Source organism: Centruroides sculpturatus, unplaced genomic scaffold, assembly GCF_000671375.1.
Source record: "Centruroides sculpturatus isolate CEXI.00-Female unplaced genomic scaffold, Cexi_2.0 scaffold292, whole genome shotgun sequence".
Classification (NCBI taxonomy): domain Eukaryota; kingdom Metazoa; phylum Arthropoda; class Arachnida; order Scorpiones; family Buthidae; genus Centruroides; species Centruroides sculpturatus.
Genome location: NW_019384986.1, coordinates 492,396 through 515,017, shown reverse-complemented (window position 1 = coordinate 515,017; position 22,622 = coordinate 492,396). Strand labels below are relative to the sequence as shown.

At 24.9% G+C, this 22,622-nt stretch overlaps 1 long non-coding RNA gene across 5 annotated transcripts; it reads left to right on the top strand.

The window, feature by feature from the left end:
• Positions 1–252: 252 nt before the first annotated feature.
• LOC111632925 lies at positions 253–19,768 on the top strand. 5 transcript variants are annotated; one of them, XR_002757956.1, is made up of 11 exons: positions 253–293; positions 3,376–3,455; positions 3,680–3,766; positions 5,659–5,725; positions 9,929–10,047; positions 11,294–11,351; positions 12,792–13,410; positions 15,038–15,090; positions 15,225–15,646; positions 19,596–19,623; positions 19,731–19,768. It is a non-coding gene; the product is annotated as an uncharacterized LOC111632925 (long non-coding RNA). The 5 variants fall into 5 exon arrangements; XR_002757959.1 differs by lacking the exons at positions 19,596–19,623; positions 19,731–19,768 and adding an exon at positions 15,712–15,959; XR_002757955.1 differs by lacking the exons at positions 19,596–19,623; positions 19,731–19,768 and having other exon boundaries at positions 15,225–15,959.
• The last annotated feature ends 2,854 nt before the right edge of the window (positions 19,769–22,622 follow it).

The window sequence follows — 22,622 nt, the reverse complement described above, 5'->3', positions numbered from 1 at the left end:
AGTATAATGTTAAAAGTAATCATAAACAGCCTACTCAGGAAACGGATGTTTTTTTCTGATCACAAGAAAGGATCTAGAATAACTTACTCCCGCCTACAATACTAAAATATCCTCTGTATTAATGTGAAATACATTGAAAAAAGATGCTTAATTTTTCATTTGATAATCAATGAATTTTCAAATTTTTTACAAGATTTAAATTGGAAAAAATAGACTAAATTTTTTAATACAAAGCCATTGATAACATATGTGAAAATATATAAGAAGAAAGGTGTTTAAAGAAGAAAAACCAGGTTAGTTTACCTTAACTTAGGTTAGAATTTGGTAGAAATGTCTACTGAAGAGAAATGACTATCAATAGTTTAATATCTCTAATTATATAAACACATTTAAACAAGAAAAATCAGGTGAAATTAATTATATAATAGGATATAAGTAAGATGCCCGTGAAGAAATACATACAGTAAGTAAAATACCGTATATAACACAAGAATAAATAGGAAAAAAGGGAGCATCTTAACCACGTGATCATCTCATCCCCTTTGTTAATCTTACCCAATTCTATCGGGAATTACGAAGAACTTCATCGCTCGAGCACGTGAGGATTCGACACGTCATAAAGGACAATTTATGACGTGTTTCTTTTTTTCTATTTTTCAACGCTTATAAAACAGTTGTTGACGATTCAAAACTTTCAACATCGCCCCGAAAACAAAATGGAAACACTCCATGACGTCACGGATTTCAATAAGAAAAATAATAAAGATGATTTAGCAAATTTCGGTTGAATTAAGCTAAAGAAGAATCATTATTATAAATGAATATTTTATGTAATATTTTAATTAAGAGTTCCGAATTCGTTTGCTAATCGATAATATAAGTAGGCCTATGTGTGTATACATATAATACTCAGAAAACAAATAATAGTTTCCTTCTAGGAAATGTTCGTAATTAAGAAAATATTTACAAAATTACTAAAGAAATTTCGAGAAAAGTAACATTTTTAACTAGGAAGCGCCGAACTTGTTTTCGTTGCGAATCGTTACTATCTTAAGATAAGCCTTGTCTTATGACGTCAATCAACTGTAATTGTGTTTTATAACCTTTTCGCAACCGGATGAAATTTCTTTATACAATAAAATAAAGCAATCATTATGGAAAAATAATAGTTTATTTTTTTTTTAAATTAAAATATTTTTAAATATCTATATTATCTCTCCTTTCTTTTAAAGAAAAAAATTATATAAATAAAACGAAAACAGACGAACATTTTTTATACAAACTCTGAACGCCAGATGGCGGTAGATAGTTTTTATTATTTTTTCTTATATTTAAATAATAAAATTTAAAAAAAATTAATTAAAACATAAAAATATTTAATATTCTTTATTATCTTTAATTTTTTAATTGTTAAAATAATTTATGCGTTTTATAAAAAGTTATGTTAATTTTACCGGCCGATTACTATAAATCAATACAATATGGCGGCTTTGCTGTTATCAGTTAAGTATAGCAATTTTATTTATTTGTTTTCTTTTTTTTCCGTTGAAAGTTCCGAACGGAAGTATGTGATTATGTAAATTGAGGCATGTTAAATGCTTATTACTCATGAATATAAACTGTCATACATGAAAGTTGGGTTTTATCTAGCCTTATTAGGTTGATAGTTTTAAAATCATACTCACGTAATTTAAATCAGTAAAAATTGGATAAAATTGATACATATACCAAGGAAAATACTTTGTATGGCTACATATACGTACTTACAATCTAATTTAATACATAAACTTCAATTTAAACTTGTTACTAAAACAAAATTGCGTTTCAGTTTAAAAGCTTACGCCGTCTAAGTCTGCAATCGGTAGGTCGCGGTCCCCTTGTGAATCATACAAGATGGTAGCAAATAAAAAAGGTTGATATATATTGCTCTAAGTTGTAAAACTTCTCCAAATACAAAACTCCAATCTTAGAAGCTATAAATTTTAAACACGGAATAGACAAATATGAAGTAGAATTTATAATGTATAAACTTTCCATCCTATGAAGTTGTAAAGTTTAAAATACATAAATTATAAACATAAATTTCAGTATATAAATACATAAACTGCACAAAACTAACTTTATATTACTTTACTGTTTTATAAATTATTCTTTATATGCTATTCTCATAGGTAAATTGTTATCTATGGGAATAAAAATTTCCAGTATAAAAAAATTTAGGATATTGCAAATTCATTATACAAATCTGTAATTATTGGAATGAAGGCCGCAAACTTTGTCAATGAAACTAGAATTTTAAAAATGCGTAAATTATTCATAATATTTAGTTAAAAATACCAGAAAATACATTAAAAAATATGGCATGTAGATTAAAACAAAGGACACGCATTAATTCAATCGTGAATGCCAAAATATTAAAAATTTTGGAAAAAAATTCTATAATCAAACCTCTGAACAACGATAAACTGGCCGGTGTTTTGAGGTTAACGAATAAATGATTCGAATACCTCAAAAATAAAGTTTATTAAACTAATCACGTTTTAATTTATATTATATTAATAATAAAAAGTGTAATTAATATATATTTAATTTATCTCATCCTCTCATAATTTATTAGAACATCCCTATAAGATCATAGTTATAAATTATTTTCCAAACAGTAAAATTCTTTCGAATTAGACCTAGAAAGCTCATTTAATAATGATGATATACTCATTAAGAAGCTGTGTTATAAATAAATTTTGCAAGGAGTTCCTTACTTTCTTATCGATTTACTTAAAATTTTTACAAAGTAATGTTGAAAAAGACAAAAAAAATGTCTTTTACTTATAATTTTTATATTGAAACTCTTTACAAAATTATATTTAATATACCTTCATATTTTTTAAATCTATATGGAAAAAAACAAGAAAATTTTTGAAAAAATCAAAATTTATTATTATTATTTACATGATAATTTGATATTAATTAATTTTATACAAGTTAAAAATATATTTATGAAAGAATTTCTATAAAAGAAGCGATAATTATCTTTAAAATTTAAAAGAAAACTGATTGAAAATAATTTATTATTAAACTTGTCAAATGTCATTTTATGTTGAAAGAGCATTAAATTAAATTAAAATGTGAATGTTAAACAGCATTACAAGAAACAAATGAGAAACTTTATTAAACTATTTTGCTGCACAGATGTTAGAAATTCTATTAACCGGCATTATATACGATGAATAAATAAATAAATAGTTTTACATTATGTAGAAAATTACTATTGTAATTCTACAATTTTAATATTTAAATTTAAAAGATATTTAATTATATATATAAGAGAATTAAACAATGGTTTTATCATTCAATTTTCTTTTCTTTTCCTTCTAGAATTATAGCGTAGTAATGCTGTGATTATTGAAGCAAAACTAAACTTCAAGTAGGATTTAGCTACTCTGTTGGAAGGTTAAGTAAATACAAATACTTAGATTTTATCTAAAAATATTGAGTCCTTTAATACACTTACACTTAAACAAGTGTCTAATTTTTATACGAGCAGAGGTTAGCTTTAAAAAATTTGTAAATATTATATGTAAGGAATTATCAAAGAATTGTTTTTGGAAAAGAAAAAATGATATTTGAAAAATATACTCATAATTAAGATGAGTAATAAATTTAAAATATGCATATCCAGTTGCTTAAGAAGCCAAGTTTCATAAGGAAATGAGATGAAAATGCAGGAAATGATGAAGAATCATACACATAGGAGCTATCCTCAATGGTATTTATTATTTAAACAAAATTACAAAAAAAAACATATATTAATTAAGTATTTAAGTTACTAATCTAGTGTTTAATAAATATAAGAGAAATATAGGTAATTGTTGTATAATTCCTATAAAAGTGTTTCGGAGTTTTATTATATTATTTATTTATTAATGTTAATTTTAAAGAATGTTGCAACATAATAATTACAATCTTTAAGTAGACAATAAATTTCTATTAAAAAACATTGGTAAACATCAATGCTCGAAGCGCATCCATTCCTACGATTCTGTATACAAAGAATAACCATTAACGAATTCTGCCATTTAAGATTAATATAAAATTTGTAAATAAACTGAATTTTTTATAATGTAATAGCCTCGTAAAGCTCAACTTTATTATTTATATTATTAATTTTTCAATATTTAATGTACAGAAACAATGATTAAATTTTGTGTTTTGAATCTTAATATTTTTAAATAATAAGAAAAAGGAAATAAATTATAACAATTGAATTTACATTTAACTGTTTATATTAATATTTAAATTCGTATCATTATAATATCATCATCTACAAACATTCAATTTTACAAATAACAGCAGAAAACTATCATTTAGAGAGAAAACAATTTAATTTTATACACATTTTCTAGATTCATGTACTGTACTGTACATTAAAAATGGAGTTATTAGTTCTTGATACGTGATTAAGCATAATTTGCTAGAAATGTCACTAATTTATTATATTTTTCGTACCGCAATATAACAAAAATACGATAAACAACAATAATAATGGGAGAAAAATATAAATATATACAAAACATTATAAATTTCTATAGCGTAATTAAGCTTTTAGAAATGAATATTTTAATAGAAATTTGGCTAAACTGTTTCATCTAATCGATAAATTTGATATGTACATACAGTACAATTAACTTTATCGATATTAAAAATAGTGTACGAGATGTTTAGAATACGTAATTTATGTTTAAGCGAGTCTTTTATTATGTCTGAAGTAGAAAAATAAGACAGGGGAAATGTTATAGAATATAGTCGAAAGGATTTCCAACAAGCAATTGAAGATTATTGGATTCTAGTTTGTGAAAAATAAAAGCTAGTACACGTCAAAATATCTTTTATTTGTAATCTGTACATTAACCTTTAATTATTTATATTCTTCTACAAATAACATGAGTAAGAAACAGTAAATTTGTTGGAAATACTGTATATTTTTACACATATTAATGTATTTCACATTGCTTAATTATTAATTTTTAAAAAACTCTCGAATTATTGCTACATTTTAAAATATACAATACAAAAGATAATTTTATTAAATACTAATTTATATATTATCTAAACTAGTAGAGAAATGATAAAATTCTAAACAATTCCCTTTTCAATTATTCATGCAGATTAAAACACGTGTTTTTAGAATAACAACATTAATAAAAGTGAATATTTAAATAATAATAATTTAGAAGAATTTAAATAACAAATAAATTCTTAGATCTATTTAAGTTAGCAATAAGTTTTTTTTTTAAATATAAAAGGAACAAAAAAAATAACGAGATTCTCTTCAACAGATGGCACCATAGAAGTGTTATGATAAAGTCTAACACTGGAAATGGTCCAACATTAAACGTTCCTACAAAATATTTTTATGAAATATAAAATTATATACGATAATTATATATATAAATACTAATTTTAGAGTCATAACCATTTATATCTTGAGGTGAATGAACTTTTATCTAACTCGAGCCTTTTCGATTATATTTCTTTATTTATTACGTTAATTAATATAATTTTTCAGATAAAAAGTTTAACTAAGCTTTACGAACGTAAATTAAAATATTATTGTATAATTTAAATTAATTTCTGACTTTTTTCCCTTTTGCAATTAAGCGAATGACATTGATCTAATTCGAGGAATTTATCGTTACTGAGTGAAGATGAATTTAATATTAAAATGGTAATTTATGTCCAGAAGCGATTTTAAAATTAGAATTATAGAAAATAGAAAGTTAAGTAAAAGTTTTATATATTAATTTTGGTTTTTTATTGNTCTTAATCAAAAACTTAGAAGATATTTAATATTTAGAAGTCATGAGTTAAGATTTTTCTTCAGTATATATTGATACAAAACAGGTTCTGTTCATATGAGTAACGTTTAAAGTTGTATCTGCTTGCTGTCATAAAACTGTAATTTTAAAACATGTAAATTATATATTCTGTGAATTATATGTATATGATGTAAGTAATTCACAATATACACAGTATAATATATATAATATTATATACATAAAAATTACTTTAAATTTGATAAAAGCTTTGATTCAAATGTTTACATTTATTTTTATAGAAATTTCATGGTACAAATTTATTGTCATTTAATGTACAGCTTCAATAAAAATAAAGGAAAATAGTAGTTATAGTTTATAGTTGTTGTTTGTACTAAACTGCAGCAAAAATACATTTTCTATCACTCGATTTTGAAGAATAAAAACAAGAAGAAAAAGTACTACATTGTTTACATACCCTTAAAGCTAAAGGTTAAGTTGAAATGTGTTGCGTTTTTAGCAAACGGAAAAGGTTAAAGTAAAATTTGTAATATATTTAAATACTTTTAAAGGTTATGTGTTCAAATTTTTAGCTTATTTATATAAGATTACGTAATGCGAACTGTAGGCAGGTAGTTAAAATTTGTTATGTCTACACCTCCCCAGGGTGTTAAAATACTCAAAACACATCAAAGATTCCGACTGCTATCATTTAAACTACTAACAATAGTACTTAAATTAGTTTCAAATTTCAATATCCTTTATATGTATTAGTGAAATTTGGTTTGAAGTGACTACACCATGCCAAAAATATCTAGAAAGCTTTCCTGGTTTCCAAGTAATTTTACGGACAGAAAAACAGACAGGCAGATAAAGGGAATGCAAAAATAAAAATGCATTTTTTTAGAAAGTATCAAAAAGTAATGACTTGAAATGTGTAATAAAAGGAATGTGAAATTTTATTCAGTTTAAATATACAGTAATTCCTCGATTTAATGGACCCCGATTTAACGGACTTCGGATTTAATGAACGAAAAAGTTCTATCCTAAAGAAAAACTTCTAAATTTTTTTTTATTTGCGTGTAGAGAACGGTAAGGTTGGGTCAATGAGTCTGTTAAATCGAGGGTCTACTGTACTTTACCCAGCTTTCTCTACTAAATACCTTTAAATATTAAAATTGGAAATGAACGTTCATGTGCATTTATTCATAAATATATATCGAATTTTTCCTATAAACTAAACTAATATTTCGTATAATAACCCAATTCTGTATAAAAAATATATAGAATTTAAAGAATATAAAATTATGCATTAAAAGAGATATATAAATATATTTTCATATATATTTATAGAATCTATATTTGATATATAAATGTTAATAAAAATACTTAAATTATATAGTATTTTTATAGTTTAGCTACAAATTCTGATGATTCATAGTGAAAAGCATTTAATTTAATGTTAACCATACACGAATTTTAACTCATGTTCAAATGTTTAGAGTTCATGATTCCATGTAATTATATATAATTATATAGGAAATTATATATGCAGTTTCCTGTAGAACTTTAATCCTCTTTAATTATTATATATATATATTGTTCTAATAGTTTGAAATATATAAAATTTTTACGGGTTTCTCAACATTAAAGCACTTAAATTTTTTAAAATAAAATATACAGAAAATTTATAATATAAAAATTGAAGAATTTATATTAAAAACTGTTTTTATGTATATTTAATTTACGTTAAAATTTATATAATTTAATTTAAAAAGCTTTTTATTATCTTATAACTCATTAATTATGGAATTAAGTTAATTTATAAAAAAATTTATTTCTAAATAAAACTGATAACTAAGTATGTAAATTAACGATAATTTCGATAATTACAACACGATACTATGAAGAAACATTAAATAAATGACGATAAAGTAAAGAATATTATCAGAGAAGTAAAAGGGAAAATATGAGTAAAATATCTGAAAATGTTTTCTCTATATGACATATCAAACAAATACAAAACTTGAAAAATCGTTTTTGTCAACTGTAAAGTAAATACGAGTCGTGAGATGAAATCCTTTATCTCGACTTTAATATCCGAGTATCCTTATCCTGGTATTCAACATTTTCCAGAGTATATGTACCATACACGATCACTGTATACACTGTACATAAACGAAAAGAGCGCTTTTCTTTTCCGTTCTTACTCTACAGTATTCTTATCACGATATTTAAATGAATAATTGTCTTATTGATAAAAGAAAGAAACTATCTGATAATGGATTTTATAACATAAACTACAATTTGTCTCGTTTTATATCCTGTGATATTAAATTTTAATAAACTCTTCCGGTCACGAAAATATTTTCTTTAGTAGTATTAAGTATATATTCATACATATATATATATATATTTAATTCGTTGACTTTCAATAAAACTTGAAACTTGTTGACCTGCGAAGGCGTTTAAGGTCACGTTGATAATATCAACAAACACATTTTTTGTCCATATTTAGAGCTGGTGACGTTTTGCAGACAGGCATCTCTCCTCTGCTTTCTGTACACTTTTTTTATATTTATAAAGATCATTTGCATCATTCATGATAATTTGAATTAAAAGATGATAATTCTATATTTATATTTATTAAGTTTATCTTCTTCTTTTATTGTAAATTATTAAAATTTATAGATGGATTTAAGGTGATTATATCCATTATCTACATATGAATTGAATTATAAATAAACGAGATTAATTTAGATAGAAAACTATAAGAAAATATACAATTTTGACATCTGAAAAAACAATTATGCTAATTTAAGTAACTATATATAAATAATAGTAAGCTAGATTGTAAATTATTTAAAGAATAACGAGTAATAAATAAAATAATTTTGTTTCTTCGTGACGTTCTTATACACAATTTATAATATGAAAAACAGATAAAAACTTGTATTTATTTTAGTAAATTCTAAACAATTACTTTGATGTATACAGCATTTAACCATTATGTTTTGAATACATTTTAGTGGACTTAATGCTTAAAAAATGCATTTGGAATGTAAATTATGCGCATTCTGTCGCATAGCTTTTACTTAACCATTATGAACTATGACTTCCCTGTTATAAGTTTAATTATTTAATTTACATCTAAATACAGTCTTTGGTACGTATAGTTTTAAAAATTCCTTTGATTGATCTGTTGCTGAATCTTAATCAAAAACTTAGAAGATATTTAATATTTAGAAGTCATGAGTTAAGATTTTTCTTCAGTATATATTGATACAAAACAGGTTCTGTTCATATGAGTAACGTTTAAAGTTGTATCTGCTTGCTGTCATAAAACTGTAATTTTAAAACATGTAAATTATATATTCTGTGAATTATATGTATATGATGTAAGTAATTCACAATATACACAGTATAATATATATAATATTATATACATAAAAATTACTTTAAATTTGATAAAAGCTTTGATTCAAATGTTTACATTTATTTTTATAGAAATTTCATGGTACAAATTTATTGTCATTTAATGTACAGCTTCAATAAAAATAAAGGAAAATAGTAGTTATAGTTTATAGTTGTTGTTTGTACTAAACTGCAGCAAAAATACATTTTCTATCACTCGATTTTGAAGAATAAAAACAAGAAGAAAAAGTACTACATTGTTTACATACCCTTAAAGCTAAAGGTTAAGTTGAAATGTGTTGCGTTTTTAGCAAACGGAAAAGGTTAAAGTAAAATTTGTAATATATTTAAATACTTTTAAAGGTTATGTGTTCAAATTTTTAGCTTATTTATATAAGATTACGTAATGCGAACTGTAGGCAGGTAGTTAAAATTTGTTATGTCTACACCTCCCCAGGGTGTTAAAATACTCAAAACACATCAAAGATTCCGACTGCTATCATTTAAACTACTAACAATAGTACTTAAAGCTTCAAATTACGTCCTGAAACATGATTAAATTTTATAGTCTTTTTTTTTTTATTATTTTTAAAAATATTTATGAAACTATCAGTTATAATACAAATAATAATAATAATCATTATTTCATTTTTACAAATAATAAATCAGTTTTAACGTATATTTATTATATGATTTTATAGATAATGAAAAAAATCAATGTTTTAAGAATGAAGAATTCCTCAATTAATCTATCATTTTGCAAACTTCCATCATTCGAGGATCGTTTATTTTTAAATAAAATGAGAAATTTCATAAGCAGGTAGGAAGCTTATTATAATTTTATTAAAATGAAAAATTTTTCAATCATCACGCTGTATAGAGACGAATTTTGTGATTTATATAGTTTTTATTGATATTAGAATCAATAACTTAATCCAATTTCATACAACTTGCATAAAATTTGATATATAGCTATACTAATATAGTAATAAATTATCTTGGACAAGCAATATTTTTAAAGGTACATTGTCTGATAGTTTGTAAAGGTCGTGAAATAATCTACTATACTAATACATCTCGAAAATTTTCGCTCTGGTGAACAAATTATGTACGAACAATAATCGATTTTATAATTTATTCAAGAAGAGGATTCAAAATGTTCGTCCGTTAAATTAGCAATGTAAAATAAAAGTTATGAATTATAATTCTCTTTTGTTTCTGTGATATTCTCTTGCAGGTATTTAGAGGAACGTTCGAAAGTTTGTCCTGAAGTAATGCATTTTGTCACCCCAGAAATGTATTTACCACCCTTTACCGCATAGTTTTGTGTTGAAGATTTTTGTTTACGATATTTTATTTATGAACTCGCAGTTGAGTAGTTAAAATTTGTTATATTTACATATCTTCAGGGAGTTAAAATACTTAAGACTTATTAAACTATCACTAAACTAACCGACTACCATCGTTCAATACTTAATACTCATAAAAGTTGGAATGATAATTTGGAAAATTCTCAATTAAGTATTAATATTTAGATATATTTGTCCATAATTTATTGCTTGAAAATTCAAATTGATCGATTTATCACGTTTTTATTGACGGAAAATTATAAATCTCTACAGGATTATAGCTATAACTTTCTGCTTTATCACGTTATATTATACAGCAGTTTTATGAAAAAGAAACCAACGTTTTGCAGTATTTATATATAATTTTTACAATATATAAATACGGTGTTCCAAGATATAAAGTAATAGGCCTATATTTTTTCACAGCAACAATAATCTGAAAATTGGCCTTTGATAAACTATATAATCGTTGTTGACGAGTAAAGATTCGAAAATATTTTTATGTGATGCATTATTTTTTATTTAAACAATTTACAGTTAGATTACTTAAATTATATAGTTAAAATATAATTTTAATATACCTTTCTTGATGAGTGTAATAAAAGAGAATATTGATATTGTTTGGACATTAAAAATAGAAAATTATAGTAATAATAAAATAGTTTATTTATAAATTATATTTTGTTTTCTGTCTAATGATAGCTTTTATTTTTTTAGTACAACATATAATCAAGAAATACGATATAATTTGAAACCTATATAATCCTAGATCAACGTAAGATTATAGTCTTTCCTTTATAGATTTTATTCTTGATATAAATCGTGTACAATTTCCTATTGCTGTTGTAATTTGAAAAACTTTTATTCCATTATATATATATTATATATTTATATACATAATACAAATCATAATAAATAACATAGAGATTTATTTAGGTACAAGCATATATAAACGTATATATACTCAAACTATACATTAAATAGGTAGAATAAAATGTAATTTTCATCATAATTACAATTTGTATTTATTTTATTAAAGCAATAATTAGTTTTATGTGCAAGTTTTGATGCTTGAATAGAAATTTATTTGAAAAATAATCTAATAACGCTTAACGTATTGTCTCTACAGGGTTATTTTTTTAACTTTCTATTTGGTTCAAGCGCCCTAGATTTAATAAATAAAGAAATAAAATAGAATAAAAACAAGATTATTTCCATTTTAGAATTTTAATAATATATACTTATATTCTGATGTGCTTAAATTTTAAATTTGCACTGTAATACAGTTAAATTAGGTTAAGGAATAATTACAAAGAAATTGTGTACATTATCATTTCTTCAATTATTTAACAAAAAGTAGCAAATTATAAATTTCTCTATAAACTTCCTAACTCTACGTACATCACAAAAGCATCGTCTTCACTCTCAACCTAATTGTTTTCACATTATGAAACACAAAAAATGAAAGAAAGAAAGAAATTCGTCATCCTGTCAAACTCGATATCTAATCTCTTCCTACTCGGTGTAGAAGTTACATAATTTAAACTAGAAGAGATGTCTCACTAACGATTTCTCATTTCCATGTGTAAATTATTGCACATTCTTAATAAATTTAAAATATTTTTGATTATTTAAATGTTTTTCCGATGCATAACGTGTTTAGATAATAAGTTGTATTTAATGACAGCGATAATTTGAAGTTCAATTTTAAAAAATTAAATAATTTAGTCAATAATATTCAATATTCAAATAATTACTTATAACGTTTATTTACATTGAATGTGTTATAATACTGCAGTAATAATATTTTAATTTTAAGAAGTTTTATGATAATATTAATATTAATTTCATCATTTTTTTGTACTTGTGAAAGCATAGCGATGCTTTTTACATCAAAAGATCGAAGTTTTATCTATAAATAACTATTGCATAATTTATATAACTTTATAATAGATCAATAAATATTCGCAATCTTTATCATCACCATCATTAGCATAGTTATGGTTATTTATTTCTTCTTAATTACGAATTAATTTTGAAATAAGTTACTTCACAGACAAAAATTAGCTTATACGTATTGAATGCTTAAATAAAAATTCATTAATATAAAAATCAGATATTATAAACTTCATTTGTAATACAACAATAATTTATCAGTAAATGTAAAAAAAAATAAATATAAATAATAATAAAAATAAAAATGATTTATTTTCAGAAAAATGTTTAGATAAGTCATTTTTATCATCATCTTTCTGCAACAAGGGAGGATATTTTCAATAGATTGGATTATTTTGAAAAAGGAATACAAAAATTTAAAGATAAGTTTAATTACTGTATAAACTTTAAAAGAAACTAAAAGTATTTTTTGTACTATTTTCTAATAATGTATTCGATTTACAAGCCCCTTACAATCATATCGAAAGACATGAATCTTGAACACAATTGTTCTAGATAAAATTACCTGGTTGTGGAAGAACTTAAATCATGATTTCGATATAATGGAAGATAGTATAACAGATGTTACGACAACAGGAAACAGCAATCTAACCAAAAGCACGATCAAATGGTGATAGATTATGTACTGCGGCAGGAATTTACGAATTATTACAACGAAACTATGCGAAGCTAAATTTTCTCTCCAAAAGTTCAGATTTAAAAAGTGTAATGTCAAGAAACAATTATTTAAAATACAAAAGATGGGTGTATCGGGCGTGATTAATGAGTTTACATCATTTAAAATTTTCAGGATTAGAGGAAAAAAACTCTCACGAAACTCAAACAAGAATTTAAAAATCCTATCACGGCTCCATTACCTGGAAGGAAAAGGATTAAAAGTTAGTTTAAAAATAATCTGGGGATTAAAAATTGAAGGCTTTGTCTAAGAGAAAGCAATGGGGAAATATATGTAAATATATATCTGCTCGAAAACAGATTTGTTAGGAAGTTTTTGAGGAAAAAAAAAATTATACAAATAAAAATTGTAGAAGTTAATTTGGAAATGAGATGTAAACAGTTTGAAAAATTATTTTCGTCTTTCAAATGAATATAGTATGTGGGAGAATTCTCATATGGACATAAAAAAATTCATTTAAAGAAAGTAAAGTTTGTTTGATTGAAAGAAATAAAAGCAGTCATTTGAAAGTGTAACGGCTCTAACTTTATATATTATTCTTAGTAAGGAAGTCGTTTGCCACGTGAATGGGTTGAAGGTTTTGATTTGAAATATTATATCGATCTCAAATGTCATTAGAGTAAGATCGATTCGTATGTGATATTCTATTACAAATTACTTTTTTATTTTTTTAATTCTGATATGAAGAATAATATTGTATAATCTAAAACGTTCCCTTTTATAAATTATCGATCTCAATTTTCTGTAATGTTCACGTAACGTTGATCTTTCAAGAATGGAACGGATTCCTTGAAACATTTTTCAATATTCTTGGGTTCGAATTACTATTTGAAAATTATAAATTTTATTTCGTAACTAGAATTTATAGTTTATTTTTTAAATATTATAATGGATACATTCTATAGTTAAAGAAAATTAATTAATAATTTATTTATTTATTACTTTACCGGCTCTGTTATATATAATAGAGGAAAAGTATGGACTTAGAACACCTTGAAACGTCGAGAAATGCAAACAAATTCGGGGTTAATTTCTGTATGTATAAATGTTGATGTGTATGGGGTACACGGCTTTGTTCATCCTCTTTGAAACTTAATAACTCCAGTGTCTTTTGTCATAATTTTCTGAAATTTTGCAGGGAGGTTTGTGTATTAGGGGATTAGTGCTATTAAATTTTGGGAGTTAAAGGTCGAGAGGGGAGATAAAGGGAAACGTGTGTCGTATCTCAATGGCGATTTTACTCGTTATTAGCATTTAAAATTGTTTATGAAACGCGTCCCTACCCTCAAAATTAATTTTTTTTGCAATTTTATAATAATTAAAATTATATAAAAAGTTTTTAAAATAAAATATCACAACAGGTGGCGCCACCAAAATTTTAAATGTTGCCGGGAAAGTTAAGCAACTCGTTGCAGGATTTTTAAAATGGAAATAGTGGAAGTACTTTTAAAGAGAAGCCATCTTGTGTTCCAATACGATCAGATACGCTCTTAAAATAATATTTTATAAATTCGTTAATAAAGTTTTTTAAGTACAGAAATGATTCTTAGCGTCCTTTAAACGTGTATTTATTTAATATTTTTAGGATTATTAGCATTATAATATTTTCATTTCTTTAGAGAAAATTTATTTACTTACTTATAATAACAAAGAATGTAAAATGTCAATATTATATAATAAACAGAATTACAGTGTTAAATTATCAATTAGTTTAATATTCTAGAACTTTAAGTTTATTTTCTTTTTACATATACTAATTAAATTTTGAAATAATCAATCATTAACGAACCGCTTGTTGATTAATTAGAATGTATTACGGTTAATTGCAGAGTATCTACTTCGAATTTATTTTGGACGTCGACGAGATCCGACTGGAGATTAAGTATAATATTTTAATATGAATGATTTATTAAATATAACTTTTCATTTTTCATAATTTTGATGATATATGCTTAATGAAGCAAGTTTATTTATCACTATTTCGAATTTTTATTAATATTTTCCGATCATTTGCAGGTTAAATACGATTTAAATTAGAAGCTGCTCAATAAAATTCGATGTTAAACAACTGCAGTATTTTACTTAAAACCTTTTAAAGCTATGATAATCAATTATTAAACGTTTTCTCTCAGATTAATTATGAATGATATATGAAGATGGAGTTATATCAAATCACGGCGCCATCTTGTAAACCTACGAGACCGGATGCTATGAATGTATTCAACTGAAGTAGTAACGTGTAACGATGCGCAGTTATCACATTTCACAGATTATCCACAGTCTGCTGAGATATTTCTCATGGGTCCAATAACCATGAATATTTAATATGGCATTTGTTGCTCTCTTTTAATATACAGATGCGATTGTTATGACTTATGAGAATTGAAGCGCTACTTTCCATGAATGATTTGCCTATTATTTTATAGTCTGTTATAAACGTAAGTATAGGCCGCATGTTTAAAAATAAATTCAATAATTATAATTATCTTCTCACTATATACAGTATATATTTCACTGCATGAAGTAGAAGTAGATCAAGTATTTGAAACATTAATTATTTCCCGAAGTAAACGTTGCATTTTTCAAGTTAGAATTAAATATTTATGTCCAAAAGTCCTAGGAACATCTAGAATATTTAATAAGTTTAACACGAGGGTGTGGCAAAGGTCGTTCAGGAAATATATTTAAAGATAAACTTAAGTAAAATTACAAGATAATTTTTACTGATTTTTTTAAGAATATGTTTTCATGTTTGAAGTAAGTATATAAATTATGGTTTCATTATTTTATTTAAAAATAGACTTAAGTTTTAAAATAATCTCCAAATCGTTTCTCCTGAAAATAAAACTTATTCCTGTAAGAAAAAAAAATTATATTTTATTTCGTTTTTTAGTTTTTCTCTTTCAAATCATTTTTTATATAAAATACAATAAATCTATTTTTCATCGTGAAGTTAAAATCACATTTTATTCATTTTTTTATTTTTTGTTCGCACAAATAATAATTTAGATCTCGAAATTGGAAAAATTCATTTTAAATGATGCATTGCGGGTTTCTTTTTTGATAAATGCCTTGCATTGATAATCGCTAAGAATCTCATTAGTCACAAAATCTTTAATTTCTTTATAGATATATAATAATAATCTATCATTATCTCTATTTAACTTATTTATTTTTCTATAGTCATATTAATTATTATGACCGCTTCCATTGTTTTCTATTGTACTGTACTTTCGAACGTCTTGAGTATATTCTGTTCCTCTTAATACAAGACCTACCTAGTTCCTCTTTCTTTCAGACAACATAAGAAAGTATTGGATATATTGTTTTTACGAAAAAATCAATATCGAAATTTCTTAAATAAACGTTTGAAGTTCCTGAACGGTGGTCGAATTAGTTTGAAGATGTCAATGTATCTGTTTGCTCTTCGTATTTATCTGTTATCATTATATGAATTTAATATAGGTGAAAGATAGCAATTGTGATATCGCTAGTTTGTTATCTTTACAATGTAGTAATTGCCAATTTCTATACAATCTAATACTGGAAATAATTGGCAATTTTGTTGTCTTTCGTGTTGCACTCGTATCCATTAAGCAGAAATTGTCGCTAACGTTTTAAATATGTAACAGCGATGCTAACAATAAATTCAACTAATGTATTCTTCATTATAAAGTTTTTAAAATTAATTTTAGTTCAGGTAATATGATAGTTAATTATAAGAATAACGCAAACATTATTTTTACATCAGGCAAAAGTCAACGATACATAATTTATGAACAGAAAATCTCTGTTTAAAGACAACTAATTGGTACTAAATTGAGATCTTGTAAGAATATTTTAATGGTTACTAATATTATTCAGAGAACTGTGTTTGTTTCTCTTACTAATAATTAACTATGTAACCTGCAGGCAAATTAAATTAAGCAAATTTAGCAGCAAGTTGTGATATTGAACTTACAGTAGGATCCATTAAGCATATGTATATATATATATCTAACTATTAAACATGGAAATGATTATATTTAAGTGAAGTAGTGACTTATTAATTATTAATTTAGTCAGAGTAATTGGCAAATTCTAAATTATTATTATAATCTAGAATTTTGTCAATTAATCTCTCATATTACATGCTGATTGAAAATTGGTGGTTCATGAAAAGGAAATTGAAAGAAAATCTCTTCTTTACTAGAAAAGCTGCTTTGAAAGTACTAAAACATAAGGAGAAGAGCTTTGTTTTTGGTAATATATTGGTTGTGCAGCTAGGATCTGATTTACTGCGATATATTGGATCATAAAGTAGGATGATCATAAACCCAATCTGTGAGAGCTGGTCACTTTCCTGAATACTTATGTGACAAGATTGTAGCCAGCTCTAATTATCTGTTTACTAAAAGAGATGTTGAAATTAATAAGAAAACAAAGAATTAATTAATGGTAATGATCAATATATTTCATTTGAAGTTAGAATAATTAGAATATATGCAAGAAAGATTTATGTATAGCAGCAGTTTTGTAAAATTTAATTGTAATTTTTGAGGTCATTTGATTTCAATATTCAGCTATCAATCTATTGAGGCGTAAATTAGACCGGAGATAGATAAAATTTAGTTAGTTATATCAACTGACAAAAATTTGATAATAATTAATTCTTTAAATGGTAAATGTCTGAGAAGGTTGTACAAAAGCAGCTTACGAATCATATTACTAGATAAGTTTGTTCTTATATAAATGATATTATCTCCGAAATGAAACATTAAGATATCAATTTTCTCAATAAGAAAAACTATGATTTATATAATAATAATAATAATAAAAAGAAAAAATACTGTTACTATCAATTTACTAATGCGATTTTATCCTAGACAATAGATTACAATTTATTTTGTACAGGACTTGTACAAGAGAAATGTTGGAAAACAGCAGTCATATTCGAAATTTGTAAGGCGAATATAAATATTTTCAGATAATTTTATTATATTTAACTATCTTTAAATTAGCTGTATTACTTAATAAATTATGAAATTATAATGAATGTTTAAATTAATATATGAAACCGTTTACTAGATCAAAGATAAAGCACGTATGAATTTCATGTTTAAAATTTCCAGAATAAATTTAATATCTTCCATTCAAATAATCTAATTTACTCTATGTCATTATAAAATTAATTACAATATATAACGTTACTAAACCGGAATTTATGTAATCTATATAAATATAAAATTGTTTCTTATACGCTATAACAATAAAAATTCAAGAAAGTAATATTTACAAAAGTGAATTTTCTGGAATTTTTTTTATCATCTTCCAAAACGGAAAGACTTTAGTTTTCTTATAAAAAAAAAGACGTCATTTACTATCCTGTGTAGCCATTAAAAATTCCTTTATGATCTCTAAAGTTTTTCTCCATTATACACGCCGTTGTTTATTGCTATTTTGCCATCGAGTGATACGTTTCAGAAAATAAACATCATCAAATAAAGAATTTTAAAAAAAGAAAACAATTTTAAAAGCAATAATAGTAGATAAAATACTACAAATAATTTATTCGTACTTCCACGTTGAGTTTACTCGTCATTTTTCGATTGGTATACTCATTTTTTACGTAGGAGTACGTTTTATTGTTAATAAAATAATTTAACAGAAAATCTTCGAGAAGATTGTTTTTTACACATTTATTGAAATTTCAAAAGTCCTATATTAAATTTAAAATGTGCTCTATTTTTGCTTGTAGTTCACTTTAAAAAGTAATAAAGTAATCAAATCTTTTTATGTCTGAATAGTTGAATACGATGTTAAACTTTCAGAAATACATTAAGTTGGCTACCTACATAACTTGTTCAAACAAATGCAGATCTAATAAAAATATATAATTTAGTGGCTGGAATAAAACTGGTGGATTAACACTCAAAATATTGAAATTGTAAAAGAAATGCCTCTCCATTAAAACATTTCTTTACAGTTACATACAGTATACATTTTATACAGTGACAAAATCCACATAACTAGATATGAAAGTCTCGTTTTATGTATGTATGTGCACATACATAAAATGAGGCAAATATTTGTAAGATAAAAATAAGCATTACAATGAAAGTGATAAAATAATTTTCAAAATAAAATAGCTTAATCTGAAATTCTTTATCTATATTTCTGATAAACACGTTTATTGATTTGAATAAAAAAAATTAAATAAATAAATTTTTCTAAGAAAATGAAACTCTAGATTCATTACACTTGCTTATTTTTTAGTTCATAAATCATTATTCTTATACAAAAAACTTATTTTTTATCATTGAATATTTAAAATCCTATATATGATATAAAAATAATTATACAGTTGATTAATATGTTAAGAAGTTAACGAATCTTCTATTCTTCTAGGCAAAACACTAAGAAAAATGTTAACAGAGTAATTATTTTATTTTAATAAAACATAATCATCGTTAGAATTTTATAATACTTTATATTTATTATACTGCTTTTTTCAAATACTCATTTTATTGTTTTATTTTTCAGTAATTATAAATCATCATCGAGCCATAAATCAGAATTCAGTAAGTAATTGCACATTTCCTATTATAACTGTAGTAATTTGTCTTTTTTAAAAATTAATTATAATAGAAAAAAATGAGGCATTTTATTTTGAGCTTTTCTTTTTGTTAGGATTATTTAATACAGTAAATGATACGTAAGATTCAGTTTATTCAGTTATCAGGATCCATCTGAAATTTCTCATAATGCTAATTGTAGTCATCTACTTTTTATAAAGAGCGTGCACAGGTCTATCTATTCGAATTCATCCTATTTGTGTCTAATATATAGTGGTGCCTCGTATAACGTACTTAATCCGTTCCAGGTGCACGTCAAGTGGAAAGTCTGTTATACGAAACGCATTTTCCCACAGAAATACGTGTTAAAACATATAATTCGTTCCGCAGCATAAAATAACCGTACTGTACCATTAAAAAAATGAAAATGGAGCAGTCACCAATTATGCCGGGTAGTCAGATGTTGTGAGGAGGATGTGGAGGAACACTTTCTTCATACATTCATACAGATACAGCCTTTTTACACATTGCAGCAGGTCTCTTTTTATTGTTTTTTAATCGGAGTGAGATTCAGGAGAGGCTACCGGAGCTTGCAGGGTCATCTCCTCTTGTTCATCCTTTGTTTTTTGGCATCTTGCTTCTTGAAAAACATGTCCAAGGTGGTCTGTTTCTCTCTCTTCTTCAACACCTGTCGGAAATGACGGGCAAGCGTGTCATTGTAGAGATCATTGATCCTGTTGGCCTCAGCTCTATTTGGATAATGAGTGTTGGTAAACTCCTGAACCTCTCACCATTTGACAAGGAAGTTTTTGTCAACTTTCACTCCTTCTGATGATTTCTTGCTTTGTTTCAATTGAAATCACATTTCTGTTTTTTTTAGAAGCCATGATTTGCACAACACTTGAATAAATGTAAATACCCTGCACTGAGGTGATGTACGTAATAAACAAGGGAGCAAGCCGAATCCCAACGGGAGCTCTGTACTTCAGATATACTAATAATATATTCTAATAATACTAATATATTATAAAAATAGCAGATTGTCATTGGCAACGGCAAAAGAGTGAAAATATCATTCGCACTTGTTCGCAGAAAGTTTGTTTTTCGCCTCACGTAACGGCCAAACAGAAAGTCCGTTCTTCGCAGCGTCCGTTATTCGAGGCGTACGTTATGAGGCACCACTGTATTATTATAGAGTATGCAACTCACAAATATGTTATCCCAACAACCTATACACTATTCCTTAAAGCTAGTATTTTTTTTTAGTAAACTTATTTTAACAAACAAAGTAAAATTTCATATTTTTAAAGAAAAATAATAATAGTTTGTGATAAAAATAATATATCTTAGAAAATAGATTTATGATCATTAATAATTCATAAAATATCGATTCAAGTTCCATATTCAAGAGAAACATCCATCATTAATCTTTTAAAAAATTTTGAATTCTGTATATATAACATTCTCAAAAAATAAAAAAGAGGAAAGGGAACATAATAAGACATAATCCATATTACAAATTTTTTTAGTACTGAAATAACAAAGTAAATATTAAATCTAATCCTAGCAAACAATATCTATACAATTATTTACAACCAAAGAGAAAATATTAAAAATTTATAATACAAAGATAAAATTACATAAAAATTAATTAAGTGAATATTTCAAATTTTTCAGTTCTTATTTAACATTAAAACTTTATAATAATGTTAAATTTTATTTATAACGATATTATAAATTTAATTTATTGTTATATTTATGTGCATATGTGTATGTATAACAATTTTCTTCCTCATTCTTAGACTTGTCAGTGCAGGGACGCATAAAATTGAATTCCCACAAGTGCCTTTCAAATATATTTTGCTTTGTTGGAAGTCCTGACTACCAGTTCGATGACGATGTTCGATTTCGAATCTTGACTTGCCATTACTCCCGAAAATTCTTGAAAAATTTTTCTTTTAATAGTCTTGTTATCAGGAAAAAAAAATTCACATTTATAATGGGTTAAAATTGTACAAGAAACAATTATTACAACTTTCGAGGAATCGAAATTTTGAGAAATTTTAGATAGATCCACGCAATGAAGTAAGCTAAATCTCACGCAATTACTGATTTACTTTCTAGAAATACATTATTATAGAATGTTATATCGTAAATATACAATATATAAAGAGGCAAAAATTATCTATTTCTGGAAATTAATAAAAATTCATTCTATAAATATGTATTTTCTGGAATGAATTTTATTAATGTATAGGTACAGTGCTTTCTATATAAGCTACATAACTAACTATTTGTCTAGAAAATATATATTTCTGGAATTAATAACGTAAATTCTTTAATTGTTGATTTATACATTCTAGAAATTTGTATGCAATTTTTCTAGAAAATATAAATGAAAATATAAACACTAAAAAAGTCATTATATTNTGTGTGTATCTCCAGTGGGATCGGACTTAATGATGATTTTATTCGTTATTAGCATTTACATTTTTTTATAAAACTCATCCCTACCGTCAAAATTAACGTTTTTGCCGTTTATAATAGTTAAAAATATAAAAAGGTGTTTTTAAGAAAATATAATAACAGGTGGCGCCACCAAAATTTTAAATGTTGCCGGGAAAGTTAAGCAACTCGTTGCAGGATTTTTAAAATGGAAATAGTGGAAGTACTTTTAAAGAGAAGCCATCTTGTGTTCCAATACGATCAGATACGCTCTTAAAATAATATTTTATAAATTCGTTAATAAAGTTTTTTAAGTACAGAAATGATTCTTAGCGTCCTTTAAACGTGTATTTATTTAATATTTTTAGGATTATTAGCATTATAATATTTTCATTTCTTTAGAGAAAATTTATTT